The sequence below is a fragment of the Sciurus vulgaris genome (genome assembly GCF_902686455.1).
Source record: "Sciurus vulgaris genome assembly, chromosome: 9".
Lineage (NCBI taxonomy): Eukaryota > Metazoa > Chordata > Mammalia > Rodentia > Sciuridae > Sciurus > Sciurus vulgaris.
In genome coordinates this window covers 133719694-133730185 of record NC_136469.1, presented here as the reverse complement: position 1 = coordinate 133730185, position 10492 = coordinate 133719694, and the positions used below count along the sequence as shown (strand labels likewise).

The window sequence follows — 10492 nt, the reverse complement described above, 5'->3', positions numbered from 1 at the left end:
CCTTCATCCTCCCAAGTCACGCACTGCATGGAAGTGACGCATCCCAGCGAGACAACCTTCGCCTGCGTCTCAAAATAACCAGGTTCTTCAGGTGGGAGAAGACGAAACACCGTGTTGGTGAGACAGACTTCGGAGTGTGGAAGGGTGGCTGGGGCAGGAAATGGGGGGAAACTGCTTCCGCCTGCACCCCGCCCATGAACACAAGGCCCTTCCACACTGGGGAGTGCAGGAATAGGACAGCTTTTTCTTTTCTTTTTTATCTTTTGCTTGTTTTGTTGTTGTTGTTCCTGTTCAGAAGAGTTTAATAATGAGGTAAGACAGCTCTTGCATTTCAAGAGGAACATATGTTCCTGTTATTAATGTAGAGTAGCTAGTGATTATATTTCTAGACCATCAAAAGAGACTCTCCTCCCTCACTCCCCTCATCTTGAAAGATAAAGTTTATTTTTCATCAAAAAAAAAGTAATAAATGCACATTACAGGAAAAACAAACAGAAGGAAAAAGGAACCAACCCTCTTCCTACAACTTCAAGAAAAAACCTTATACCTCACTTTAAATTCATCCGTCTTTTTGTCCCTATATATGCATTCCTCCCTTATTAAATTTCCTTTCTAAAAAGGAATCACAATAGAGTTCCTTGGAATTTTTTTAAAGGAACATAGTAGACCCAGATATGGGCTGTCCAGCATCAAATTCGCCTTCCTTTGGTATTTGTGCCCTTGCTATCTCTTGGGTGTCTCTTTCCACTGAGTGTCCCTGGGAGAGAGTCAGGTGGAATATCCTGGGCTCCCCTAACCATGGGGAGGGCATCTCATTCAAGTTAGGTCAAACAGATGCTCCCTTGCTGGAATTTGAACCTTGAAAAAAGTGGCCTAAAGGATGAATATAAATGGTTGATGTTCATACATCTCAACGCAACCTCTACACGAGATCATCACAGCATGACGTTCTCATCACCTGTATACCACGCGCCACTCCAGAAATGCTTTGGTTCCTGAGACTGCTTCTCCAAGCTTCATTTGAGTCTAACCTGGGAACTCTCCCATGCTTCCAGTAAATATTCTTTTCACTTAAATCCTGAAGAGTCCATTTCTGTTGTTTGCAACCAAAGAATCCTAAATGAAAATGTGGCTAAATGAACAGGGAAAAGTGAGAGGTCTTATATTAATTGCAAAAAAATAGTAATAAAGGAATGTTTCTGTCACTATGACAAATGCCTGAGGTAATCAACTTAGAGGAGGAAAGGTTTATTTTGGATCTCCATAGCAGAGGCTTCAGGTACTGTTGGCTGGCTCCTTTGCTAAAGGTCTATGGTAAGACAGAGCATCATGGCAGAAGGGTATGGCGGCACACAACTGTTCAGCTCATGGCAGCCTGAAAGGAGAGAGAGAGAGGAAAGGACAGAGATAAGATGTGGTCCCCAGGGACATGCACTCAAGGACTCACTCCCTCAACCAGCTCCCCCATTCCAAAGCTTCCATCCCTTCCAGAGGTCCATTCAGCTCTCAATGGATTAACCACTGATGAGGTCAGAATCTCATCATTTCTCACCTCTGAACGTTGCTGCCGGGGATGAATCTCTCAACACACAAAACTTTGGGGCACTTCATGTCCAAACCATAGCAGATGTATTCTGAAAAGTATGGCTTAGTTACTTATCATCAGTCGAGACTCTCCCAGAAATGACATAAACACAGAATATTCCTAACTAATACCTTGGTCAGACTTAGCAATACTAATAAGAACAGCAGCCCTGGGGACAACCAGCCTGGGTGAAATCCTCACTCTGCTGCATTCTAGCCATGTAAGATCAGATTGCTCAATCTCTCCCTGGGCCACTGTTTCCTCATCTAGAAGAAGATGAAAATAATAGTTGAATTTAAAAGTCAAAGGATAAAACACAAGTAAACCACATAAAACAGAAGTCACTCAGTACAATTCTAGTCCTTATAAATACCATTCTGTGAGACTTTGCTTTTCAAAATCAGGTTAATTGGAAAGAATCATAGTCTTTCTGTTGAATTTTATTTCTTCTTCACTTAATTTGCCAATCTTTGCCTTCTGATGGGAATGGTAGATTTCATTTAATGTCTTACAGATAGAGTCGGGGATCATTTCACTATTGTGTTACTTATTTTTTATTTATTTTTAGATTCCTGATTTGAATATATTATTTCATTTCCTCCCATCAATCGATTGTTAGATGATAGGATGGTTGAATGTATAGATAGATAAATAGAAGGAATAGAATCATTCTTTCAGTGGTTTGAAGACTATACTATGCATATGCATTTTTTAACATCATTATTTATTTATTTTTATGTGCTGCTCAGGATCGAGCCCGGAGCCACACACGTGCGAGGCAAGCACTCTACCGCTGAGCTGCAGTCCCAGCCCCTATGCTATTCATTTTTAACATTAAGGTCTAATGGAAATTAACATCCTACCAGGACCATGGAAGGAACTTGGAATCTGCTGACCTCTGACTCCCGGTCCCTCCTCCACCTGGTCAGCACAGACTGGAGGCTCCGGTGACGTCTTGCTCCGGGAGGATTTACTTTGGCTTCTACCAAGCAGCTAGGCTGAAAATCCAATCAGAGATTTTCAGAGCTTCAGATGAGTTGAAGCCGGGCTTTGGTCTTTAAGAGGCTTGTTTTTTTCCGGTCCTTCTTTACTCTAGCTTCTTGCTAAGCAATCCTCAACCCCAGCACTACTGGCATTTTAGACCAGAAATTCCTGTTGTCAGGGAGCCGTTCTGTGTGTGGCCGGGTGTTGGGCAGCATCCCTGGCCGCTGTTCCCTGGATTCCAGTACTTCCCCTCAGTGACGGCAACAGAGGTTGCTTCCAGATACTAGTGACCGTCCCTGGAAGGGGCCAGAGTGCCCCATTTGACTACTGTTGTCCTAGGTACAGCCTTATGAGATCCCAACCAAAAGCCCAGCCCCTGAAACCGTCCTCTGGGTGCCTCCACCTCTCAGCCTCTCTGCTGCTGCTCTGGAACAAGAGGGACCCACTCCAAGTAGGGAGGCTGGCTCCTCTTGGTTCCCTCTGCTCAGGGGCTAGGACCCCGATTCTCCCTGCCTCGGCCTGGCCGGCGTCTTCACACAGCGTGTTTGTTTATATGTCTAATTCTCAGGGGAAACCTCCATCTGGAATGATCCAGCTCATCACTGCAGAACTCAAGAATGACAGTCGCTTGGAAGAAAACCTTAAATAATTTCTGTTGAATATAAATACAGAGAACTGAATGTCCTATGCAGAGGTCTTTGGTGCACAGTGCAAAGAAGGAGCGCGTTACAGATAACAATACGGTGTGCTTAGAGGTGTTTGGGACCCCCTCTTTCTCTGTCCTGGGGATGGTGCTGTGCACTGCAGGATCATTGGCAGAGTCCCAGGCTGTAGTACCAGTCCTCAGAGGAGTGCCTGGAAGAATTCGTGTGCATTTCATAAACTAAAATAGAAAGACTTGAGCCGAGCTATGAGGTACATACACATCTAAAAAATGTACACTAGGAAACTGTAGGAGATGTTTATTATGAGCTAAATTCAATCCCCTGGTTTTCACCAGCTGTGCGACCTTGGCCAAGTCGAGGCTCAGGGTCTTCTGCAAAATGAGATTGGGATTACGTGATCCATCACACACAACCGTCCCTTCCAGCCCTGACAGAGGAGAAATCCATCAGAAAATAGGTCTGTGATCCTTCAGAACACCACATACAGCCAAAGGGAAGCTGCATGTTGAGGAAAATCAGTCATGTCTGATTGGCCTGTTCCCATTTTGGGTGGTGCTCCTAGTCCAGGACGTGGAGGAATCTTCTGGGACATGAGATACCTGGTTTCCAGATGCATCTGACAAGATGCAGCAAAATGTCCTGGGGCAATGGGGAGGTGTGTTCTGGGGAAAAGATAACGCAGATGGTCTGTGAGACGCCGATTACAAGACCCAAAGGACCCTGACCCACAGGCCCAAGTGCAGCTCAGTGCCCATGGTACAGTGGCCTCTTCAGGTCTCTTCTAGTGCTCATATCAGTGCCCTGCGAGTCGGGCACCCTAATGCCTGTGCAGTTGCCAGGACCCAGTGGACCACCTGGACCCTGGGGCTGCTCCCTCTCTTCCCTGGTCACTCCCCCACACAACACCCCCTGCACTCCCCCACACAACACCCCCTGCACTTTTTCCCCAAAATACCACTAACACGAGACAATCGTGCGTAGGAGATTTCTAGTGAGGTTTTGGCAGAGGGTATTTAGAGCACAGAGCAGGAAACAGCTTCCAATTTAAAAATTTGACATCAAGCCCCCAGAAATATATATTTTGGTCCCTGCCACAGAGAATGCCTGATCATCTTTATCACCTCACCCTTTGCCTCAGCAGCAGCAAAGTGACACAGGTCCCTCCATATCACCCAAACTTCTGCCATATTCTGCTGCATTTGTCGGCTCAGTCTCTTCTGACCTCTTCTTTACCCCTCCAACGCGTGACTCTAGTGGGGTAGAGAAAAAGCCAGAAGGGCTTTGCTTTCTTCAATTAAAATACCTGTCAAGGAATATCCCCAAACTGCAGACTCATCTACCCAAGAGAAAAAAATTGCCTTTGTCTTATAATAGATTAAAACATTACATGATTTCCATAAATATGTTGTTATTATGTGTAAATTTAAAAAATAAAACTTAAAACACAGAGGAAGTTCTCCTCTAATGCTGGGATGATTCTGTGTTCTACCTGAGTCATCTTCAAAGGGCTACATGCCTAGAACAATGAGCACAGCCAAGGGTGGGAGGCTCAGGCTCATGAGTGATGTGGATCAGAACTTTCTAGAAGAGAGCAGTAGTTACCATGGATTTCCAGATCTCCTTTTCCCTTTGTGCCTTTGTACAAACCTGAACATACTCTCGTCCCCATTCAATAAATAAGCTTAAAATCCAGTCGAAGCATGAAGCGGTGACACAGGAAAAATGATTTGAAGGGAAAAAAAAAAAAAAATACAAGAGCCGATCTGTAGGGAATGAAACATCCACGCCAGAAAAAGGAAGGAACGAAATGAGATTCAGAAATACCACCCTCTCCTTTTGCCTCCCTGATCTGCGCTGGTGGGGAGCCCCAAGCGCGTCCCACAGATATCTGCAAGCCCCGTGCCTTCTGCTGGGGAGGTGGGAGATGGGGAGCCAGATGGCCCTGGGAAGTGTGGGGGAGTCTGACGTCAGGCTGAGGAGCCGAATGGCGTTTCCCACGCTCCACCTCTACAGCGCCCTTCCTGACCGCACCTCGTCCAGCCACGCCTGGCTTTCGCTGCTCCTGCCCAGCAATCCTGCCAACCCTTCCTCTCTGTAACAATCACGGTGACTCCAGCCGCCTCAGCACGTGCCGCCCCCTCCAACGCTGCGGCTCAGGCATCATCTGTCCTGTGGTTCCCCCGAAGGCCACCACAGGGTCACCTCTGTAGCCAGCTGGCCTGGCGTCCCTCCGTTTGCTCAACACACACTTACCAAATGCCCAGAACTCTGCCTTACTCTAGGGAAATCAGCAGTGAGACTACAAGAGGTTCCCCAGTTGCCAGGGGACAGCTGGGCCACATCCCTGACATGGGCCATGGTGGTACCCTCCTGGGTGTCTTCCCAGAAGAAGTGCCAAGCACTGGACCGGCAGGGGCTGAGGCTGGTCCTGCCCGTCCCGTGTTCGCATTCTTGACCCTTGCCCTCGTTCCTGTCTCATTATCTGAGACCTCAGGGGGAGGACCTCTTCTGGGTGGGAAAAAGGAAACACCTGGAGGCAACTGTCCCATGCTGACTCAGCACCCTCGACTTTCCCGCGCCCGTCCCCCTGGCTCCCTGACTCAGGCTTCATAAACCTGCTCCCTGGACAGTAGATGTCCTCACCTCTGCAGATCCTCCTGCCCTCAACCAACGCACTGCGCCATGGGCACTGTGGGAGGGGACGGGGAGTTGGCACTTGCTCAGCCTCTTGCTAAGGAGGAAGAGGACAGGGGCCTCCCTGGCAAGTTCCTCTTAGTTTGGTGACGCTTCAAGCGGCTCCTCCTATACCTGGCAGCTTGGCTCTCTCCAGTTCAACTCAGCTCCTGACAGAAAAGGAAGAAACCACAGAGAACGTAATAAGCTATCAAATGGAATTTCTCATGTTGTCTTAGAATATTGGCTGAAGCTCAAAACTGAGAACAACAGGTGACAAATAAAATCACCTCACCCCACTCTGCCCCCATCGAATCCCAGCAACAGGTGTAAAGGTATAGACCACTGGTTCTAGGACTTCCTAAGAGGTATCCAAACCTTGGCCTTGGTCCAGGGGACCACAGTCCACCTCGTATGCTCCCCAGTGCCGCCATGGAACCAGCAGAGCAGGATGAGAAACCTCTTTGGAGGGTTTCCCCATATCCCAGAGCAGGTACCACGGGAAGGAAGGGTAAGAGGGTAGCCAGCACAGCCAGCAACGGCAACACAAAGGGAGAGGACTATTTTGTGAGTGGCCTGTCCCTGTGGAGGACCAGGACAAGATGCTGTATGTTTCCAGTGGGCAGTGGATGCTGTGAAAAGCTGCCTGTCCTGAGTCATCCTGAAGGGGCTGTCCCTTCAGGTGGAGTGAGACCACCCTCAAGGATAGAGAGGTTGGCAGGGAAAGTACCTGAAAAGGAACTTCAGGGCCAAGGATTCAAAGGAGATGAGACAGTCACTCAGGTGGGGCAAAGAATGGCCAGATGGAGGTCTCCTGGTGGAGGGTGGTGTCTTCTTCCCAAGGAATAGTCAGCACGGGTTTATTTACCTCAACAAAGATCATCTGAGAGTCAAGGGATGCATTGGTCCATTTTTGTTACTATAACAAAATAACAGAAGCTGGATTACTTTTTAAAGTAGAAAGGTTTATTTAGCTCATGATTCTGGACATTCAAGAGCAAGGCACTTGCATTGGATTGGCTCTGGTTAGGACCTCAAGGTATATGGTGTTAGAATAATAAGAGCATGCGTGGAAGAAAGAGACCCACATCTCAAAACAGGAAGCTTCACCTGATCCAATGGTTGGGCTCACTCTTGTAACAGCTCAGGAGTCCCATGAGAGCTACTCGACTCTTTCTGAAGACAGCTTCCTCAGGGACCTAAGGACCCAGCACTAGATCCCACCTCCTAAAGTTGCCACCACCTCTCTCTGAGCACCACGACCCTAGGGACCAAGCTCCCAACACAGGAACTCCTGGGGGCACGCTCAAATCACATCCCTAAAAGGAGAGAACTACCAAAAGAAGCCGCTTCCAAGATCTTCTTCCCCATTTACCTCTCATTCTCCCTCAGCCCTACTTTTCAGCCTGACTCTGGAAACGCCAGGGCAAGTCCGGGGGGCCAGGGGAGGAAATGGAAGGAAATGAACCACAGAAGGTAAGACAACCCTCCCCTGTTTCTGCTCCCGCTGGTCAGCAGAACCTCAAGTTCCAGCCTAGAGGAAGGAGAACGCCTTAAACTGGATGAGGAACTGAAGTGTCCACGTTCGATTGGACTGAAGCATTTAACATCTCAAAACCAGACGATTTTACTACTCAAGAGTTGTAAGTGCAATGAGATTTGCTCGCACGCTCATCCTTGGCAAGCCTTTCCCAAGCAGGTGTGAAGCTATGTTTGGCGAAGAAGAGTTATTTCCTCACCTTATCTTACCAAATATAGCCTGTTCGAATGCCAGTGATAGAGGCAAAAATTTAAAAAGAAGAAACTGAGATGAAATCTCCTCTCAAAACCGCCACCTGGGAAGGCTGAGGGGGAGGCCAAGAGTAGTGAGAAAGGAGCCATGGTTGACAAAGACGGCGATGACTCCAAGCTGGGGGAGGCTATGGGTGTGCAGGGAGGAGGCGGCGGGACTCCAGGGCCTGACAGGGCGGAGCTCCAGGGATGATGCCAAGTCAGATTGCAGGAGAGGATGTGGTCCTCAGGGAAGTCTGGATTGACTGTCAGGGCAACAAAGTGACGGAGTCTGACTTAAGTATGGGTACAAGGCCACTTTCACTGTCGTTTCAGGAACCAATTAGGGGAAGAGTAGGAGTGGAGCACCATTAGGAGAACCCCTGGAATAAAGCCCCAGTGGTTGCTTTTCTCATGTTCAGTTTCTAGAAAACCAGAAATACTGGTAGTCATGTGTACTTCAGGATCCTATGACCAAAGCAATTGATTGGCAATTAACCAACACACACACACAGACACACAAACACACACACACACACACACACACATGCTTTGAAGTGAAAAGCAAACACTTGTCATGAGATCTACAGAACATTTTAGTCTCACCTCTCTTCCCTCTCTAGATATACAGTTTCCTGTTTCTTCTTTAACAGAATTTCTACATGAAAAGGTCTATTTTGATTGTTCTTGAGTCATATCAAATCCATTTTTATTAAAGATTTTTTTTTCATAATGGCACAACGAAATTAAGAATGAGATCTTTTTTAACAGCTTGCAAAATAGGCCAAATATCAAAACACTGCCAATTATCAAAATATGTTTTGGTTATTTTTCTCATCAACAGTTCCACTGAGCATTCTACCTCTGGCCTGACCCTTTGGGTCAACTGACTCCCCAACCCTGAGCGGTAACATTCACAACTGGGTCCCATAAGCCAGTATAAGCTGATCCAGACAACGTCCCAGGAAGGCCCACCCATGCTCACGTTTTGGACTATTGTAATAGCAGTATATATTGAGTACTTAGCACTTTACCTATAATATAAAAATCCATCATTACGAAAACCCTTTAAGATAGGAGCTCTTATTACACGGGCCCACCTCATTTCATTGTGCTTCGTTTATTGTGCTTCCCAGATATTGCACTCTTTTGCAAATTGAAGGTTCGTGACAACCCTGTTGAGCCACTCTATGAACGCCATTTTTTCCCAACAGTTCAGATGATTGTTAGCAGGTTTTAGTAATAAAGTATTTTTAAATGAAAGTATGTACATTTTTTTACACAATGCTATTGCACATTTAATAGATGCAATATAGTGTAACTTTAACTTTTAGATATACTGAGAAATAAAAAAAATTAGTGTGACTTACTTTATTATGTGGTCTGGATCCAAACCCCCAATATCTCTCAAGTACACTGGTATATCCCTACATTATAGCTACAGCAACTGAAGCGTGGAGAGCCAGATCACCCAGATGGTCAGTGGCACCCCCCTTTTAGGTTTGAGACTTTCAGCATGATTCCCACCACACTTCCCGCCTGGCCCGCCAGACAGGATGCATGCCCGTGTCCTTCCTTCCCTAGTGCCTTAAAAACACAGGCCCTAACCCAGTCTAACAAACTCTTTTGAGAAATATTAACTAACTGTTCCCCTGTAGGCACTAATTGGATCAAGATAGACAGTAGTCAGCTGGATCAGCTTTTACTGGTTTATGAGAACCAGTTGTGAATATTACTTCTTTACTATGTTTTCAATGACATCATGTTGCTAGCTTGAACTCAGCCATAATGACCATTTACACCAGGGAAATTGGCAAGCATCACGATCAGGGCATTGGGGGAGGGAAAGTTACATTCACCAGTATAGCACTTGGAACAAACAAGAAATAAAACCATCTCTCATCTTAGACAGTCTTTTCTTCTTCATAGTCCTTGATAAACTAGCCCTTCTTAATTCCCAACACCCTAACAGAAGTTCAGTTGAAATCATCTATGTGGGAACCAGTTCTCCTTGTTCAGAATGCATATATCCATCCTCAACCAGTGCTGCTTTCCTTGCTGCATTAAGAGAAACAGTCTAGAAAATGTTTTCATGCTTTCCCACATTCTGTTGAGCTTGCAGTCTTGCTGGAAGGAGGGAGCCAATCTCAGGTGCCAAACATCAAATTGCTTATTGGAACAGCTGCTGCTTTCAGCTGAGTAAGCAGGACATTCAAAGGTGGTGCTTTCCTGCCATGGTGCTGCAGCCAGTTAAAAATTAGTGTTAGGGACAAGAAATAAGAAGCGAAAGGAAAACTATCAGATGGTTTGACATGAGCCACAGCCAGAAGCCTCCCTGACATTTCTAACATGGGGCAGGATAGATGAAAGAATACAAACACCAAAATACAAAAGATCTGCATCTCAGCCTTGGCTCGATCACTGCCTCCATGTTCTGATGGGACCAAAAGGTAGAAGGAGAGAAAGAAAAGGTGAAGTGAACGCAAAGGAGAGCTGTCATGGCTGAAGGAGAAAGACTTTTCACTGTGACAGAAACTCAGTGATGATTTCAGCACATTCACTTGCTTGTCCGTTTATGTTGGGCATTTACTATGTGCCATGAAAAATGGTAGATTTTAATTGGGAACAACAGACACAGGTCCTGTCCTCAGGGAGCTTACAGTCTAGTGGAAAATAAAAACATCAAACATGTAGTACTAATAAAGTTTGAAATTTGTTATGATAAAGAAAACCAAAAACAGAGAGGAGTTGGAGCGTAGCCCAGAGACTAAATTACTGTCAGCTCCATAAAGTCTGCTCATAGAATGAAAGGACA

The 10492-nt window shown here is 46.2% G+C and overlaps 1 long non-coding RNA gene across 1 annotated transcript; it reads right to left on the bottom strand.

Annotated features, from left to right (window-relative positions):
* Positions 1–393: 393 nt before the first annotated feature.
* LOC306669602 lies at positions 394–3395 on the bottom strand. Its single transcript, XR_013766168.1, has 3 exons — positions 2449–3395; positions 1553–1634; positions 394–1375 (listed from the first exon to the last, which is right to left on the bottom strand). It is a non-coding gene; the product is annotated as an uncharacterized lncRNA (long non-coding RNA).
* Between the last annotated feature and the right edge of the window lie 7097 nt (positions 3396–10492).